The sequence below is a fragment of the Lampetra planeri genome, chromosome 15 (genome assembly GCF_965212315.1).
Source record: "Lampetra planeri chromosome 15, kcLamPlan1.2.h2, whole genome shotgun sequence".
NCBI classification, from domain to species: domain Eukaryota; kingdom Metazoa; phylum Chordata; class Hyperoartia; order Petromyzontiformes; family Petromyzontidae; genus Lampetra; species Lampetra planeri.
Genome location: NC_136121.1, coordinates 7580425 through 7600705, shown reverse-complemented (window position 1 = coordinate 7600705; position 20281 = coordinate 7580425). Strand labels below are relative to the sequence as shown.

The following is a 20281-nucleotide window of genomic DNA, read 5'->3' as shown; positions in this document are numbered from 1 at the left end:
GAGTGTACACATAAAACCTGAAACCTGCATGAGGTGCATATATAAGAATAACCAGGGATTCTTGCATCGTCTAGTACGCTACTCTAGCCTAATGCCAGAATGTTGTAGTTTAGACTTGGTAGTGCTCAAAAACATTCGAACAGTACTGATGAATAAAAATGTTTCTATCATTTTCATATTTCACTGCAATTACATCAGATTTTCTGCAAATCAGTATCATCTCGTTAAACCCTTGAAATTAAATGCACAACTTCATGCGACGCGGTTTGGATCGGATCCCGGGTGCTGCTGGTTCGTGCAGTACATTAATAACGAGTGGTGTCGAGTCAGCGCTTGTGAAAACCGTAACAAAAATAAGAGCATGGAAAATAATTCGTCAGTGTTTCCTCCAGGAGGCATCCTTCAGCGAAAGTCCACGAGAGGATTTTATCCTCGAGTCCCTGAGTGTGAATCGCTCATTCATTAGCGGCCAGAGTCAAGAGTTTTTGGCTTTTAGTTTCTATAAAATATATATATCAAAAGGACGTTATTTTGTCCCCTGGTTTATGATTGAAATTCACATGAGAAACATTGTCCAATGAATGTCGGAGGGCGATTTACAATCGAAATCATATATATATTACTATATAAGGGATAGATTTGTTCCCTGAAAATGAATTCCTCATAAGAGACCTCGCAGCATAACGGTATGTTGTAATGCACACCGTTCTGGGTTGCATCACAACATTTGAAAATGACACAGCTTAAATCCTAAGTTAAAATCAGTGAAAGAAATACACAGTCAAAAAAACAATCTATTGGAATTTGCAGGTGGGATTTGACGAAAAACTAAAAAATGTTCAACTCTATTTTCAGTACGCTCTCTGTTATTTTGTTTTTGTTTGGTTTAGACACAGATTTACAGTAGTTTGTGCCATGTTGGTGTTGTGGCACGTGTGTGAAACTTCGCGTTTCGTGAAGTCTCTGCGTGTTTGGCCGCTTTTACTGAAGCGTACTGGAGCAACGGTTGCGCACTCATGACGACATTCCCTCCCATGTGCATTGCATTGTGGAGCAACGCAGAGGCCCTTCTCCTCATGAACAACCCAAGCATAACTCAAAGAGGGCTGACGGGTGCAGCAGTTGGGAGCGGGTGGGGTGGGTGGTAAAAAAACAGAACAACCTTTTTTGTATTAATGGTGAGTACAGAGTGAACACTGTACCTCTATGTGCTGGTGGCCTTCCAAAAATTGAAGCTGTACTTTCTTGGATTCCTTCCCAATTTTTATTTATACTCTTTATATATGTAAAAAAATAATCGAATACTCCCTGAATACGTGGAATACAAAAGTAGCATGCATTTTCTTTTTTTCCATCGTTCTTTATTTTCTGTGCTGATCTTCATGTGCGTAAGCGGTTAAAATAAATTAATATGTGTGGGCTGGCTGCACGCATTCCAACCCAGAAGCAACAGCACAACTGCATCCTGGTATTCCTAAAAATGGTAAAATGCCACTCGCTCTGCGTGCGCTGTCACGGGCGACCGGCTCTCAAAATCCCAGGACAAAAACGATACACGGTACCCTTTTGTCAGTTTTACTATTTCTTGAGGGTCTGCCCACTTGGTTTGGCACCTCTGAGGTAAAAAAACAAACCGAGACATATCATGGGAAGAATATTTCACGATAACGGATAATGGAATAAATATATGTAAATTAATTGCAGTGAGTGGTGTATTATATGGCGCAAATGACAAACACTGGGACTTTTAATGTCCTGGTAAGGCGGACAGATTTACCATGAAAGCTACCTTAAAAAGAGGAGGATCCTTGGAAAACCTGGACGGGTGGCAACCACTACTCCCCATGCTGTGTGAGTCGTGGAGATTTTGTGACCATGCTTCACCACATGCTAGTCGGTTGGTGAAGACGGGGACCATAAACATGGGGGCATTGTACATCTCCGATTGGCAAGATTGGCTACGTACAGTGCGAAATAAGTTCAACATACATACATAGAGGACACCAATACCATTCAGTCAGTGCCCTCTACTGCCCGTAACATAACTGAACCACGCAGCTGTCTATGACAACCTGGTGTGCATGGTGGTGTCTTACCAACCAGGCAGTATCCAGACACAGCACTGCTTAGCTTCTGAGTTCTTATGAGATCAAGTGCACTCCCAGTGATTTGGTATTAGACACAAGGACAAGCATCGTGTTTAACACTGTAATTGCGGCCGAGGACTCCTCTTTATAAAATTCACATGTTGGGAGATAACAAAAAAATGCGTGATTATTACAAGTCTGCACTTGCTCCAAATTACAGGCCACGGAAGCCCGTGTGTCGATGGTGGGCAGATGGTGGGCGGCCAGGCCTGAGTGTTGGGTTTAATACGTGGAGCATGGCCTCCTCGTCCGCCATGTGGTTGCAATTGAGTCACAAGCACAGGAAGTTGCTAGTATTGCCCTCTTAACCCAGAACTCCCCTTTACCCTGCTTTGCCTGCCTTTCCTCCTCCACCCCAGCCCATTTGTTTGTGCCTCCTACTCCTCCACTCTGTGGGCCTTCCAAATCCTGTCCCATCCACCCCACCATGGGTTTTAAATGTTTTATTTGACACTGGCACCACCCACTGGACCGCCTCGTTCCCTGGCTGAAGTCGTCCATCTCCTGTGGGAGCCGCCCTCCCTGGTCGTTTGACCCCTGCAGTCCTGTATCCCTTGTAAAATCCTGTGTCTCGTGACCATCGGGTCTTCCCTCGGGCAGACGGAGTCAGGCTGGGTGGCCGCCCGTGGCGCGGAGAGGGCCTTTAAAACGTTTGTTGTTCATTTGGAGCTCAATTGTCAGGCTTGTTCCAGCACCGTACTCTGTCACAAAATACATTGCAGTGCCATTACTGACTATGGCTTTGTAGGCTGCATATCGTATATATGTATGTATGCACAAACAGCACTGGTGGGTTTAACTAAACAATGTTGAATATTCAGATATCGCCAGCATGTTTCTAAAAATCTGCCAATTCACAGATTTCAACCCATGCAGTTTAGAGCTTAAAAATTACGAGGGGGAGCCACTGTATGAAATGGTGGGCTATGTTAAACGCTGTCTGCCGCTGTAAATGATTCCTGCTGTGGCTTAGACCAGGGTCGTGGTCGGAAGCCTTGTAACGCTAATTGTCTTGATGCTCCCGATAGCTGCTCGCAGCCTCCAGATGTCGGCTGGGTCCAGGAGCCAGGCCTATCCTTCACTTCCCACGCCGTTATTTTATCCAGACGCAACGGCCCACGTCTCGAAATCAACCCTCTGCAGCCGGGGTTAGTGGATTATGAAGAGCTCAGAGATACCCACATGATGGCCGAAGAGGTAGTCTGTGGAAAGCAGATTGTTTTTAGAGATTGTGTGCAAGTTTCTGCGTGTTTTCTCCCTCGTGTGTCGGGGATTTCTCCGTGCGCTATGGTTTCCTTCCATGTGGTGGAGCACTCTGCAGCGAAATTCATTTTTGTACTGTGCCTTTCTATGCTTCCCATTTCAGCAACCAGCACTTATCACTATGAGTCCTCCTTTACCAGTGGCAAAATATAGTAGTAGGTTTTTACCCTTTCAACTGGTACAAAACTGACACCTTTATACAAGGCATCATGTTTGCAATAACCACAACACAAGCAGTCAAAATGCAAACAAAATAAACAACTGTGATGATGATAATGATGTGCACTGTCCTTGAAGTTGATTGGTCCACACCCGAGACAGCTTTTTTTAGAGCCTAGTCTCTATTGGTGTTGAACCAGATGACGCCAAAAGGCGTACAACTCAAAGACAGCGCACCATCAGAGTATTGAGAGCTCGGGGTAAAAACCTACTACAGCACTTACCAGTATGGTGGGGTATGGTGAGACAAGCCTCATGACTCATATTGTTTGGGGAGGCCCTCATCTAGCAGTGGTTGACAAACGGGCTCTACACGAACTGTCCACGTTCTCTCGATGGGATTGCCCAAACTTCCCTAGCAGGGAAATGCTAAAACGGATTCCTCATACGTAATTGAGGCATAAATGTAGCTTTATTACACCAGCCAACAGCCCTCCGTTGCATGCGGTGATATGTGCAGTCGGGTGTTTAAATGATTTGTCTGATTTTTTTTTTGAACTACAGCACCCGTGAACTGGTTTCTTGATTTATAAGGGTCAGCGTAGTTTTCATTCACAAATTACAGAGCTGTCGTGTGTGTGTGTGGTTACACACGCCCAAGGATTGATTGAGACTAATCTAAGCTCTACCTCTGTGAACCGTGTCGGACGGACCGCCGATGCGCACTATAAATAACGACTTGTTGTGCGATCACAGTTGGGGAGACTCCTTCGCACAGCTCTGTGTCATGCGGATATGGAGGCTGGACGTGACCTGCGTACATCCCTGGGCAGAGCTGGGGTGGAGCGGCCACGGTTAAAGGAGTTACCTTTTCAGTTGTGCTGTCGTCGTTACTGTCGTTGTAGCTTCCCACTGCTGGGAAAACGTCTCCCCAATTTCTCTCCATTCCTTTGTTGCTCCTGTCCAGCCGTAGCCTCCAAACGCTTTGATATCATCTTGCCATCTCTTCCTCTGCTTCTTTGCCTTCCCATTTCTCGTCAGCATAACGTGTCCTGCCCACTTCTACTCGACTTATTTTGATTTAACAACAGCCTCGATAACCGCCATTCTTTTCCTTAGTTCTTCATAACTTTAACTCTCCGCGACTTACTCCGAACCTATACTCCTTCCCATAGATCTTTGGCAAACCAGCTGCGACCAGGGTGCACAACTGAACGTGTTCATTTATCCAGCATGTGTCTATTTAATACGCATGCACTTACATCTCAAACTGAGATTTATACTTTTTCCAAAAGATACGTCTTCGTTAAAAATATATATTGAGTGGAGAATTGAAATGTTAAAGGGTTGTCCTTTTAACGTTAGAGTCAACACAAAAAATACATTGTTGAATATTTTGCACCGTAAGCCGCCCAGCCAATATTCGGGGGCCCGCGGATTTTGAAACAGTTTTTTCGTTGACATGAGAGTGAATCATTGTCGAGTTTGCTTTTGCGCAGATGTTCACATCTAAAGTTGGCGCGTGGCTGCAGATATGCGTCTGTCATCGCAGGACAGCGAGATGTATTTGTTCAGGTGAAAAAAAAGGTTAACAAAACATTGGGATGCTTTAGCTTGGAAACATTCCTCCCATAAAAGGAGAAGGGGGGAAAAAAGAGATTTTTTTTTGGTGTTCCAAGACCTGCACCAGGGGAATAGTCCCTTTTTTTGGTTCATATAACAAGCACAGCGATGTTGGAGAGCAAGATATAATGACCCCTCTGTTTCAGCTGCCCAGATGTGCAGGGTAAAAAGAGGAGACGCGTTTGTGACCGGGCGTGTGGTTTTCGCTGGTGGGCACGGGTGCTGTGGCACGCGTGCGTGTCCGGGCGGGCACGAACGAGGGCGCTCGCCGCTCGCAACAACTGGGCGCGGTGGCCCACGTGAATGCGCACGCACGACACGTACGCGGGGAGTTACTCGCGGAGCACAGGGTAGTGGTGGTGGTGGTGCCGCGAGGCTGTTTCAACCCGTGTGCGCGTCTTTCACAGCTTCTACGTGAAAATAAATGGAAACTTAATAACAACAACAACAACCCTGCTATAAATACAAGTCACAATGTATAGGGCTTTTATTGGAGAGTGCCAACATGCCAATGGAATTGGGAGTGCCGTTCTGGGACGGGTAACAGGCAAACCTTGTTTTTAATGGACAGAGAGGGCTTTTGTGTGTGCATGTGTGTGTCTGTGTAGGTCCACTCACAATCGGCGAGTTACATAGGAAGGATAGGAGGACATAAAGAACAGTCAACAGCCATCGTGCATCCTCCCCACCACTTTCCCACGTCTCATCTCGCAAGCCGCTTACATTTTCCCCCCGATGCTGGGAAGCTATAGGGGGATGCTTTTCCCCTTCTACCCCCCCCCCATCCACCCTCGCTCGCCCCCTCCCATCTCAGCCATTCCTTCTGATCTCCACGCCAGGCGGACTGCGCACGCCAGCGCACACGCGAACACAACCGACGTCACGAACATTACGCACGCGCGCACGAAAACATTGCGCATATAAAAAAACATTTCAGTATATTTAAAGCAGCACCAAGTAGCGGGGGTGAACCCGAGGTTGAGCAATGACCTCTCTGCTCGGAGGTCATCGCTTTCATCTAATTTCTTCCCCTCCCCTGAGAACTAGTTTTGGCCAAATTCAAAAAAATGTCATTAAAATTGCGCTTTCACAAAATATCGTGTGCCCCTTGAATCGTGTTTGAAATTTGCCTGGCATATGTCTGTGGCTATGTTACCTAACCGTTTTATATAATATTAATGACATTGTACATTTAGATATAGTCACCATTGGAACCTCCTTTGCCAGTAGCAAAATATGATAATTGTTTTTTTACCCTTTTATCTGGCAACAAAACTGACACATTTTTTTTACAAGGAGTCATGTTTGCATTGACCACAATACTTGCGGTCGAAATGCAAACAAAAACACAACTCTGATAATGTATGCACTGTCCTTGAAATTGATGGTCCACACCCGAGACAGCTTTTCTTAGAGCCTAGTCTCACATGGTGTTGGACCAGATGGCGCCAGATAAAAGGGTAAAAAAACAATTATCATATTAGATATAGTCATCAACGCTTTTATCCACGTGTACCAGAATCCATTAATTAAATACAGAATAGCTTTAATCTGATTTCTTCCCCTGAGAGGTGACGCGTGTGGTGAGGTGACTCGGCTGAGTTGGATTCCTAGCCACGGTGAACGTGGCAGACATCGGTGACATCTAAATATGTTTTGCTCCTCCCTCACCCCCACCTTCACCAACCGGCACGGAGAAGTATGATCAAATATCCTTCATGATCGAAAGATATCGTGGTTGGCAGTGAATTAACAAAGGGCCGTAAGTTTAACTATCGAGAGAAACTTTATCAGCAAAAAAACAATTCCACACTGTTCACTTTCGGCTATGTTTTGGGCTCAAACGTAATACAACAAGAAAAAAAAATATGCAAATGTGGAGGCGGGAGTTGAAACAAGGACTGCCCAATTAATAAGGGGAGCAAAACCGAACGGACCGTTTGACAACCGGCACTTGAGAGCAATTCTAGATTTGAAGCTTTCGTGACTGCAAGGATTCATACTCATAGTTTTTTCGGTAAAGTCACGTAGGTAAAAAAAAAAAAAAATTATTTTTATTAATTTTAATTTCATTTTTTTTACCTACGTGACTTTTTCCGAAAAAGCAAAGAGTATGAATACTTGAGAGCAATTTTGCGGAAAAGTTGACAGCCAGCTCCGATTGCAGCACCCAGGAATTCCGCCGCCGCGTTGGATGTTGGGCGCTTTGCCGGAACTTGCCCTCGATGTGATTCCGGCACGACGCGCCGCTCCTCTCCGCTGCCAAGGAGGGCCTCGTGCGGCCGACGCGCCTTTAAAAGGAGCGCACGCGCGCGCGCCTCTAAACCCACGCGCACGCCACTCGCTCGCTGGGTTAATCTCTTCCACATTGCGCTGGACCTCCCCCCACCCACCCACCCCCACCTTCTCTCTCTCTCCCTGCCATGGAGGGCCCACTCTTCCTCCCAGAAAAAAGCTTATTTGTTCATCACCAAGGCCGCGCCCGATGAAAAAGCTCCCGTCGGCCAAAAACGCTGAGCGCGCTTCCCTTTGCGTTCCGTAATTCCTTTGTATTTCTGCTGACTGCGAAGGAAACGGAGCCGGCAACGAGATACTCGAGGATAATTACGTGTTTGTTTTCGTTTAACAAATTGTTCGTTTGATTGCAACCGTCTTGGTAGAACACTGTGGTTCGCACGTTAGGGGAACAGCATACACAGGGCTTTGAACGTGAGATAATGCGACAAGTCTTGCCAGTCCTCGTTAGGTTTGTTGACAAGGTCCCATTTCTGATTCCATTATGTCAGCGACACTCATAAATAAACACGGCATAGCCACTCAAACGGGGTGAACATTAGATACTAAGAAAATATCTTCCACTAACATGTGTTAGGCATATAAAAAAGTCTATTTGTACAATTACACAATTATAACAATAAATAAAGAAGTGTTTCACATGCGGTTTGTTTTAAATCTCCATCGTTTTCTGCTGATTTTGTGATGGGTTAAGTGGCCTGATGTTAGGGATGTCTTGAAAAGTAAATGGTGCGTGTCAGTGTCAGTGGAATTATCTACAGTACACATGGCCATGCATATGTACCTACATATAAAATCTAACACAAGTAAATGTACGTATGGTGAACTTCTTTCGCACCGTACATAGGCATCCGTGCTCTATTTGGAGGTGCGGGGGGAAGGACAACAAACTAAACACGTAAAATCAGTTCTAAAGAAGTGAGTTAAAAGTGCATAGGTCCTGTGGCTTCCTAATATGGAGCACGGTCTAAATCTTGACTTAAAGCTTTCGTGACTGTAGGAATTCATATTCTTGGGTCTTTCGGTAAAGTCACGTAGATAGGTTAAAAGAAAATAAGAAAAAATAGCAAATACGTTTTTTTCTTATTTTCTTTTAACTTATCTACGTGACTTTACCGAAAGACCCAAGAATAAGAGCAGGGACTGTTTCAACACCAAATAAGTCAAATGACGTTTTAAGTTTATCGGGGCCTCCTGCACCAGTGTTGACCAGATGTATTCCAGTGTGGTCCAATAAACTATGCGCGTTGCCTTGTGCTACACGCAAGAGCCTAACATATGTTGTTGTAACTTATTTTGGCTACAGTATATTCATTACAGTATTTATCTGCAAACAAATTACCTAAATTATTTACTTCCATGTAAATTATACACGTGGGTATAGAGCAGGGGGCCGCAGTTGTCTGTCGGCGCATTGCTCAAAGTAACTTGGCCCACCTGAGTTCTATTCTCGGTCATGGATATAACGGCAGTGGCAAGTGATAGCTAAACCAGTCCTGGGCATCGCAACACCAATCCACATTGACTAGTATGGTGAGGTATGGTCAAGCCACCCCCATGACCGACACGGTGTGGCGAAGCCTTCATCCAGCAGTGGAGTGATAATGGGCTCTACATTACATTGGATTAAATGTTACAAACATCATACTGAGCATGCATGCATAGGCACCTACTCACTTTTGCTACCTGTATACATCACGTCTGCCGCTCCTTTTCCTCCCATATGTAACAGATCCCGGTTTTCCTGCGTTGACGGGTCTTCCCGTAAACAGGCAGTGCCTCCGCTTTCCTCTGCCCTTTCCAAAGGAAAATCAAGAGCTAAACATCTCCCCACCATGTGGGGCTTAGCGGCTACACAAGGCCTGGACATCAGGGGAGGTGAGCGCGCAGAGATGTCTCTGGAATTTTGAATGATCCCACTGAATTAACTTGGGATGCTGAATTGGTGTAATAGTGAACTAGGCTTGCAATCCAGAGATTGCTGCTTCGAATTCCCAGCACGGGAGGTGAAACAATGGGGCAACGTTTTTAAATTCCCCCCCCCCGACCTCTGTCCATCTGACAAGTCGCGTGTGGTGGGGTAAAGTGTGGGTACTCCCATCTCTTCCAGGATATCTGGTCAGTGTGGAAGAGTAGGCCAAATATCCTCCAAGGGATTCTCTATAGCTCCCTTTCGGTGGAAGCTCTTCTGCCTGCAGTGTCACGAGCCAGCAGTTGTAGGGCTGCGCTTTTGCCTCCATCGATTGACTTTACAAACCTCTCAGCCTTGTATTGTGCCCAGGCTGGTGGGAAGTTTTCTTGAATGGCAGTGCAGAAAATAATAACTTTACAGAGGAAATCGTCATTAGCATCATCGGCGTTGTTACTTTTAAAGGGTTTTTACTTTAAGTTTTTAAATGTATACTACACATTTCCAATTAATACTCCAATGACATATATCCTAATTTGGGTTTGTTGGTTTAATCATGAGAAAAGCATTAAATATACATAAGTATGTAAAAAGAAATTGTCAAATCTACAGCAAAAATATTCAGTCCACTTAGCCAATGACTCAACTCTAAATATATGCTTTTCAAATGTTGTGTTCCAGAGTTCTTACGTCAGGAATAACATGTCTAATGGAGAAACAAAGTTTTAAAGAAAAATCATCGTAACGAAAATAAAATTCGGCCCTTTGGCGTTCTACTGCTGGATAAAGGGCTCCCCATGCTGTCAGTCATTGTGGTTGTTTGACCATACTCCACCCCACTGTTCAATGTGGGTTGGGCCCCAGGAACGATCCAGGTATCGTTCACCTCTCGCGTTACCGGGTCGCGTTACCGGGCTTCATAGCGAAACGTCTTGTGAGAGAGCCCCGTTGTACCGCCTTCCTGGGGTGCGAAGCGTTTTCGCTCAAGCGTCCCGAGCGGAGCTGCTCCTGTCCCAGGGTATCGGCCTCCGTTCGCCGCCTCTCCGATAAGGCCCTCAACTTCCTTCCTCGGTGTAGGGGGTTCCCGTGGCCGCCGTGTCTGTGAGTTCTCACCACCGCCGCTCGGACCCTGGGCCCCGGGCCCCGAGTCTGTGCCACACGTCAGGGCGGGATGGACGTCTGTCGGCTTGCAACGGTTCACGCCCGAGATGCGGTGTTAACTTTTCTTCGCGAAATTATTGTCGAAGGTAATTCTTAATGGCGTATTTAAAAAAAAAATGGATAGACATACTCAAGAGTGACGATGCATGGCTGACGATGAAATTAACTCCATTAATAATGCTGCTAGAGGCTGCAGTGCAATGAAGAAGATCAACATTGGTAATTGGTTATACATGAATATAAACAGTTTAATTCCCTCATTCTGACCTGATAATATTGGGGGTGGGGCGGGGTGGGATTGTACGCACCACACACCAACATTTAACAATTACTAGTGGACTAAATATTTAAATATTTGATTTATTCAATGAATTCCACAGACTAAAGACCTGACTGAAAATCCCACAGGTGAAATTCGAAAGACTTAAGACTATGGCTGCAGAAAAAAAAATGCTGACTAAATGAACACGTGCCGGGAATCCACCAGGGCTCAGTGCGAATCTACGGAAACCCGCCATGCACGTGTCACCCCGCTCCCTGGCACACGACGCGATCTGCAACGCCACGTCGTGTTCCAAGTGTGCGCGCGTCTCTAAGATGTCCGTGTGTAGGAAAACAAAGGCAAATTGTGGGTGTAGAATTGTAAACAGCTCTCGAAGCGGGTTCAGGCGGGTTCATGTGTATATGGGCAGGGAGAGGGTGAATATGGCGAGCAAAATAGGACAACAAAAATGAACGGTATGCGTTTGGCAGCAGTGCGAAAGCACAAACAAATAACGCATCGGCACATTCGTCATCAGCACTGCCTTGCAACAGGAAAATATGCGGCCGGCTGATGTTTCGGGCTGGGGCCCTTGTTCAGACTCGAGATCTTCTGACCATTCTTCACTGCAGCCAGGCCACCCTGCGTGGTGTACGCTCATGGCTTAACTCGTAGGTTACTTTTTATTGATATTCTTAGGTTTTTTCGGTAAAGTCACGTAGGTAAAAAATTATAATTAAAATTAATAAAAGTAAAAGAAAAATCTAATAAAAATCACGACGTTTCGGAGGCAACACAAGCTTCTGAAAAAAACCTAAGAATATGAATCCTTGCAGTCACGAAAGCTTCAAATCTAGAATTACATTTATTGACACAATTATATAGAATGTCTCGTCAGGTGTTCCCCTCCATACCTCACTCCCCGCCCCACCCCCCGACATTTCTAACCTTGGCCGAGTTGCTAACCGACACGATCATTGCGCCCAGTTTGTAATTGCAGTGCACAAGTATGTTGTTGTCGTCGTTGGATCATAATCTAACGGCTCGCTACAGCCCGGCCTCTTCGTGCAACGCAGCGTGACCGTTAGGTCTTTGTGACGCGTTGTCGGCTGCCGTTGCCAGTGTTCTCGCTTAATAACATCATTAGGCCGGTATGAAAACAGCGCGCGTTAAAAAGCCATTTGGTTCCCATTACCTAGCCGCTGTATTCACCGTAATAGAGGCACCCGTGGAATTGTAGCCAAGCGTTCGGGATTTGAAATGTTGTATTAACATCTTTGTGCATATGCGTGCCAGGTGTCGTGTCTCTATGTGTGTCACGTGTATTTATGTATGTATCTTCATATATATTGTCCTTCCCCGTACCTCCGATTAGCACAGTTGGCTGTGTACGGTGCGAAAGAACTTCAACTTATATACATAACGTACATGCATTCAACATACATGTAGCCAAGTGGCGAGTGGTGATGCAGTGGTTAGTGTGTTGCGCTATGGATCCAGCGACCTGAGTACGATTCCTGGCCTTAGCTAACATCACTGGCAAGTGGTGCTAGAACCAATCGAGTGCATTTAAAAAATAATATGTATTTGCACTCGGGAGATAAAGGTGGCCGGGCATGGTCATAGCCAACCACCTCCGCATGCACCGCGCTGGCTTTAATTGGTACTCATTAATACGTTGACATTTTTTCGCATCGTTCGTTGCCAACCGTGCTAACCGGATGGTGTGGGGGAAGGACACCAAGCTAAACACAAAAAGCAGTTCTAAAGAAATTAGTTTTCAATCTAGATTATTTAAAAGTGCATAGCTTCAGTGGCTTCCTCATATCGGAAGGAAGAGCGTTCCAGACAGCCGCAGAAGCGTATCTGAAGGTGTGCGATGCGGTGACCGCTGTTCTGTACAGCTTCTCGAGGTGTAGTGTATTCCTGCAAAGTGAATCAAGGCTGTATTTTAATTTTCGTCGATGAGAATATCAGGTGTTGTCGGCTTGGTCTGTAAGGTAGCCAGGTGATCCCAATCCAGCAGTGGATTGAGTTCATCTGTGTGGAGCTCTGGGAAGTTGCCTTTTCATATGCGTGGGTTTCACCGGGTACTCTGGTTTCCTCCCACATGCCATAAAGAGCTTATTCAGGGAAATGGCCAAATAATTCCAATGCAGGACCCTCTTCAAAATAGCCTTAGTGAGGCTTTTCTGGGTATATAAAGCACGTAAAAAAGAAACAATTGAAATGCATTTACATAAAAAAGTGTCGTGGACACAGACTTTTCAGAATGTGTCATTGGGGTTTATTATTATCATTTCATTTTTTTCTTGTCCTGCCGTGCAAAATAATCAAGAAAAATGAAAAATAACTGAAAAATAACTTGTTCTTTTAGGATCGCCCCTATTTGCTGGACGGATTTTTAAAAAACCAAACTGAGCCCCAGCACTGCCCCGGGCATATATCATAAAATTCTGTGACGGTGGCTTGTGGGAAATGCCCGGGGCTGACCACCTCCCAGGGCACATGCAGTGTTTTGCTTTGGTCTTCACCGATATGAGAATGTATGTATGTTGAACTTCTTTCCCAGCGTACATTGCCAACCGTGTTAATCGGAGAAGCACTCTATTTGGGCTGCACAGCATCATGGGAAAACCCAGAATATCCGTGAGTCGGCAGAGGGCGCGTGTGTGCATGAAGCAGCCTCTTCCCGAGGGTTCCCCCTCTGCAAAGTCTGAAAGCGTGACCTTTACAACATTTGTGGCGGTGAAGCAATGTGGCATTGAAAGGGTGCACCATTTAGGAATCATATACAACAACAAAAAATATCCACAAATTCCACACAATTTTCTAGAGAGCACCTTATTCGGGATCATCACTGCAGTTTGGCCAATTTTACCTTGCCCCCTACAAATCACGCCTGGGATCTGTACAGGAAACAGCCTTCCTCCCCCATGCTGTGGAGACCTCCATAAAAAAGATAAATTAGCACAGCCTGAGATTTGGATAACATTGTTACTCCGTTGTAAAGGGATGCTCATTAAGTGGGGCTGTAGGGGGGCCCCACGTTATTGGGGAGCCGGTAACGGCGCCACACTTGGGGGCCACTGTGAGAGAGCGGTATGGGCCAATGCAGTGGTGGTTTGATGCCACGGTGCTGTGAGGGCCCTCTGTTGGCGCCTGGCCGAGCGGTATGGGCCAATGCAGTGGTGGTTTGATGCCACGGTGCTGTGAGGGCCCTCTGTTGGCGTCTGGCCGAGCGGTATGGGCCAATGCAGTGGTGGTTTGATGCCACGGTGCTGTGAGGGCCCTCTGTTGGCGCCTGGCCCTGCTGAGTTGGGCTCCACCCCGCATGCCGCAGTCTTCGTATTAATTTTATAGGTGGGGGGGGGGCTGCAGAATGGCAGCATTGTAACGTGTGTTCCATGGTTGGTTCAGCGCAATTTACTATTGACTTTCTAAGCAGGATTTTTCGCATTTCAGCCGGGCAACTTAATGTTGCTCCCCGCTAGAAAAATGAAGCAGGATCCTTTTAAAATATGTTATAATAATTTTTTTTTGTATTTTTTATGACGCTTGTAAAATTCATAAACAAAGGGCTCCTTCAAAAAAAAAGGCCCCCGGGTAGCGCCGGGCATTAATTGCAAGAATCCCCGAGCACCATGGGTAATGTGTATCACCTGCGCACCGCTATGCGCTTAATGGGCGAGCCGCTACCTGAGTTTGCTCGGTGCGCGTGTTTTATTACGGCGCGGTATTTAGGCGCGCGATATAAATATAAATCAAGCGCCCGGCATTTTTCCACCTCGCCTCAGAGGCCCCCGTTCAAAACTTTTCGGGCCCGTTTTTATTTATTTTCCCCTCGCCCTCCTTGGCGTGGCACAAACGATGCTTTATTGAGCGCCCTAACAAAAAACAGCATTTAGCTGCGGCGGCGCGCGACCGTGCTGGGCGCCCGTACGCGGGTGGGGAGTGCGCTGGGTGGAGCGGCTGTTTTGGGATCGGCGAGCGAGGAGGGGAGGGGGGCATCTCTGGACTTTGGAGGCGCCGAGGAAAGTGGCAGCGGTGGTGTTGGTGGCGGCGGCGGTGGTGGTGGTGGGGGATTGCGTGGGGAGGACGCATGCCGAGTGGGCGGAGGCGAACCAGCGAGCGAGGAGCAGCAGGAGGAGGGCGTGCTCCCACGATGGGGCTCGTGGCGGTGGCGGCCTGTATGAAATTATCCACGGGGAGGTAACGGACGGGAGTTTTTTGGGAGCTTGCCGCCGAGCCTGCAGTGGACACGTGGTGGCCGAGGTGGTTTGGGTTTCCAGCGCACCGCCCTCTCGCCGGCGCCGGCACGGACTCGCTTCGTTGCGGAGGAGACGAAGACCTCGCTCACTTGGTCGTCGAGGAGGACTGGAGGAGAAGGTCTCCCTCGCGCCGTGACTGAGAAGGGAAACACATTCGTATCACATCAGACAGAGTGCTTTGACTCTCCAGACCTGGTACCGTTTCACCTCTGCTGTGGAGGAGAGAACGCGGTGCCGGCGCGTGGCTTGCAGCAGACGGGGAACGCGCTTCTCCGCTCTTTGGAGCGAGCTGCGTGACGGACCGGACTCCGCTGCTAATCTACATGAAGGTAGGCACTGAACGGTCTGCCTAGTTCTCAATTCTAAAGTGTATTCGCAAATATTATAACTTGCCTGCGGCATCGCCTTACAGAACTGTTGTACTCTTTGGTTCTTTGGGTAAAGTCACGTAGATAGAAAATGTATAGATCACGACGTTTCGATCGCAACAGAAGCAATCGTCATCAGGTGAGACAAACACAGCAGGAGAACTGCTGAGGCAGGAGAAAGAGCTGCTGCAACAAGAGGTTATTTAGGCTTGAGGTGACTTTACCGAAATAACCAAAGAGTATGGATTCCTGCAGTCACGAAAGCTTCAAATCAAGAAAGAACTGTTATATAACGGTCAGATGGTATTGATTTATTGGAATATGTAATTGTTCCTTGGGTTGGAGTTATGGCACAGTGGTTTGCGTACTGCACAATGAATCCGGTGACCTAAGTTCAATTACCAGCCACGGCTAATTTCAGTGATGAGTGAAATCGGAAACCGTTCATGGGCTTTCTTCATCAGCCATCACTGAGGATTGTGGTGAAGTATGGTCAAACAACTCCCATGACGGTCATATCGTTGGCAGGCCTTCGTCCAGCCAGCAGTAGATTCCTAAAAAGGCTATAAATATGAATTAATCATGGTTATTTTCCCCCTCACCTCTGTTAGTGCCATATGCCATTGGTCAGTCCATGATTGTTCGGTGTGACCGATATCCACGGTGAGATGCATCTGGGACGCGTTAGAGAAGCAGCGGCAGCCGAGCGCTTGTTCTGCCGGTGGCTCCATGTTCCTCTCAACCCCTGGCTCCAACTCGTCCGTATCTTATGCGGCGATCGGACATAAGGCTTCTGGCCCATGTCGTCATACATCTAGGATGTCCGACATGACTTGTTCCTGTCGGCTGCAGGAGTCGCTTTGAGTTATAGGAGACTCTGCCCTCGTCCCCGTGCACCCCGTGCGAGTGGGACTGCTTGATGCTAGCCGAGCAGCCGTCTTCACTAGTTGGTGAAATGATGGAAATGCAGCAGCGAGCGTGGATGGCAGGCGCTTGGTATTCCACGAAGAGTCCACTGAGTGGCAAAGTGATGGCGTGATGGAGAACGCACTACGCTATCGACATCAACAGGGGTCTATCTACTACGGAGCGCACACACATACGTCTGATTTTGCTTCCATTGGCAAAAACATTCCACAGCATGAGACCGTTATCCCAAGGATGCAGCCCTGGGTCCAAGAGACAAAGCAGGTCTTTGATTTATGTGTTATGGGCTCTTGTGTGACGGTACACAACAGATTCACATCTTATTACATAAAGTGATCAACAAGGCATCTTATTTTGAGCAAATGTGCATTATTGCTTTTACGTGATTTATAGACCCGACCACTGGAACATTGTGGAGTATTTCAGAGCGGCATGCGATGGCTATGACAATCCATCTTTACAGTCAGTCTTTCTTGCGTAATGAGGTCAGTGTCTCCAAACTCAAACGAGCATTGGGCAGTACTGTCCTCGTGTTCACCGTCATTCCTGAGCCAGTGTTGGAAATTCCACATTCCTCTCACACGAAGCAGATTCTCTACAATGGAATCACCGTGATAGTTAGCACAAGGCGATAATCAATTTGATCAACCGTGGATGGACAATGGATGGGTTGAGTCATCCCACGTCCGAGATTTGAACTTATGACCCTGCGACAAGTGAGGCGGGCGCGCTGCCACGGTGCCACCCGGCTGAGAGCAAATTAACTTTTATATTTATACATCGTGCGTCTGAATGCCCCCCCCCACCAACGACCAGAAAGGGGGGGGGGGCGGGCAACTGGCCAAGTGGTAGGAGCTGGCCAGGGGGTCTGTGGTCGTCTTTGCCCGCTGGGTATTATTAGGGGAATGGCGCATGACCCTGTGTAGCCTCGGCCTTACCCCCCTCACTGAGGCCATGCCTCTCAGCTGTGCCGACTGCCAACACGTTTGATAAATAGCAACAAGAATGGCTTTTACTTTAATGCCGCGTCCGGTACACACGCAAGGTAATGCACACTCATCAGACTGGCTTGTCGTGAATTGTAATGAATTCACGAATTGCGTAGAGTTTTACTCTCCCCTGTAGGTGGTGCTAAAAAGCGATCCGATTTACCGTTGTTCTCAAAAATACTTTGTAATCCAAGAGTCGTAAAGGCAAATTGTTCTCACATTGAAATGAATGCGAGGCCACGTGCATATATTTGTGCAATCCCAAGTGATTGGTGACAAGTCAACATTCCCATGGCAAGTCAGTATAGCCATAGGACGCAGCCACACCACGTGGTGCTAATTTTACGTGTCGTGGAGTGATGATGATGAATATGAGGTTGACGACGAGTCTCAGTTGATCTTGGCAGTTATTTGATCTTGCACATAGGAGCGGGGGATTTCTCTTCCAAAATAACCCGAGTCTTGGCCATTGACACAAAAGTGAATACTGATGTCCGTACTAGAAATTAATTCGGCGAGTGGCTTCTGAGCAGTGCCTTTGGATTGTCTCCAAGAGTAAAATGCTCTTCTGTTGCAATAAATCACACAACGGCAGTTAAACCCGCACATTGCACGCAGCAATCCAATCTGCATATGTGGGAAACAGACGGGGAACGCAGGTACGGGCAGAAAGCATTAATCTCTCAACCATTCCTCATAGTCTCCTCCGGCTCTAAATGAGCCCGAAAACCAAACTGTGAGACCATTTGTTTTTCAAATCGCTTTGCTGGCGTACGTGCCTCTCACGAGGATGTTTTTTTCCGGGACCATGACGAGCAGATGTCACTTGACGAGGGGCTAATTTAGAGTGGGGCTTGCGAACAGCAGCCGCCAGCGCGGGGCCACGCCGTGGTCACGCTCCGCCGTCATTGGCCTCGCGTTCCAGCAGTGCGGCCGATGTCCATGGGGGTGAGTTGAGAGCGAGGTTGGAAGGGCTCGGGGGGGGGGGGTGGAGGGGGGGGGGCGAGTGCCGGCAAACAGCTGACATCGGGGGCGATGACACGCGCCTGTCGCTTGCTCTCCCTCTCTCTGTCTCGCTGATGACGCGTCGGCCATGGGACCAACGAACTGGTTGACTTTACTGGCACTTGAGAAAAACAAAAGTCGCTCACTCTGCGGTGGCGGAATGCACGAGGGAGCCGGAATGTCCTGAAAACCAGTGGCAGCTCAACAAGAGGGGCCGTGGTCTGCCGAGTTGCAGTTTTTGGGGAGCGTGTTCTGGTAAATTTTTTTTTTGGGGGGCTGGGAGGGTCAAGGTCAATGAGCTTTTGCCGTAGCGAATGTCTTGAGGTTTATGAGCCTGGATCAGCACCTTCACACCCTCCCTATCCTCCACCTGCCCCTTGAGCCGTTAACATTTCTGCAACTCTTCTCCACCAGCAAATCATCCTGGGAGGTGATCGCATAATTTTCTCACATTTATCATCTTGCCAAGTCACTGACTGGACTGCAGCCTCTCAATACGCCCGACGGTTCGCCGACCGGTTCTCAACTCTCGCCTACGTACGTGCGAGCAAAGTTTGTCTCTCCCCAAATTCACCGCGCGAGGCTCCACTGCCACCGCCGCCGTGAGCCAGTGGTGCTCGGCGGAGGAGCCGGAGGAATGTGGCGCGAGGGAGCCTCGCGTCCCCGGCCGCGTTGTTTTGCGTTCTGCGCAGCCGGAGCTGTCAGGGATGACAAACGAGGCTTGGGCCTCTCGGCCCCTGATCGCGCCGCGACTCCCGGCCGTTGCCGCGTCGCGCATCTGCAACGCATTTCTCTGAGCGGCTGAGGACGGAGCAGGCTTCAGCGCGCCGGCCCGGTTCCTGAAAAGGACTGAAAAACGCAGCTCCCCCGTCTTGCCCGTCCAGTGGTGGGGCGGAGGTGGGCGTCCGGAATTTGCTGCCGTGCCGAATAAATGCATTCCGAGTAGAAGGACTCTCTGTGTGCGCGTGTGTTTGTGTGTGTCCTCAGCCCGTTAGGCTTCCACAAAAACGAGCATTGACTTGGACGGGGTAATTGGTGTCACAAGATGTGCGTGTCGGAGCATCGGGACTCGTGATTTTCGGCAGCCGGGGTTACGTGTAGACGCGGGGAGGGTGGCCATGCCCGCTGGATTCCATTCGGCTTGTGCCAGCACGTGCCCTAAATGGAGATGAGACTGCGTGCTCCCTGGCAGCACTCGCCGCTTGTTTTAAATATCGCCATCACGTCAATCACATGCATCGGCGACGGAGGCACAATAATACACTCGCTTGTCTGTTTTGTGCAGCAGCAGCAGATACAGAAGCTGCTTATGTACAGTCCACTCACTCACAAGATGTTTATTTTGTGGATCAGTACATGCACACAACGTTTTGGGATGGAGTGGCCCAGTGGTTAATCCACTGCGCTATAAACCCCGTGACCTGAGTTTCATTCCAGGCTGTGGAAAACGTCGATGGCCAGTGATATCCGAGCTGGTTTTGTGCCCCACCACCTTCACTAATCCACACTGACCAAAACCGCGTGGATGAGGCTTTATCCAGCAGTGAATTGGCTAAGGCTCTAAATAATTTAGCACAGTATTTGTTTAATATTCAATCACCAGAGATCTCTCTTATTATAGCCCTATGACCTGGCAGGCGCTATTTGTTACCAAGCCGCTGTGACGAGTGGCACAGCACATGGAGAGGTGGCTTGACCAGGATCACATGCGCCTGGCCACCTTTGTCTTTCGACGGCTGATGATTATGATTTGAGGTCACCCATTTAAGGCTGAGTAGGCCGAGGGAAGAATCAGGTCAGATCCCATATATCCACGCATTAATGTGGCATTAAATGCACACAGTGCAATGTAATTCGCGCATTAGTGAGCGATTATTTATCTTACCACACAACTTTGTAAGT

General features: G+C 47.8%; 1 protein-coding gene across 1 annotated transcript in view; it reads left to right on the top strand.

The window, feature by feature from the left end:
* The first annotated feature begins 15038 nt into the window (after nucleotides 1–15038).
* The window catches only part of LOC144722650 (rho GTPase-activating protein 7-like), a 155299-nt gene continuing 150056 nt past the window's right edge, over nucleotides 15039–20281 (top strand). Inside the window, exon 1 of the mRNA XM_078600918.1 lies at nucleotides 15039–15419. The gene's annotated coding sequence lies outside the window, so the exon portion shown is untranslated. The remainder of the gene's footprint in view (nucleotides 15420–20281) is intronic.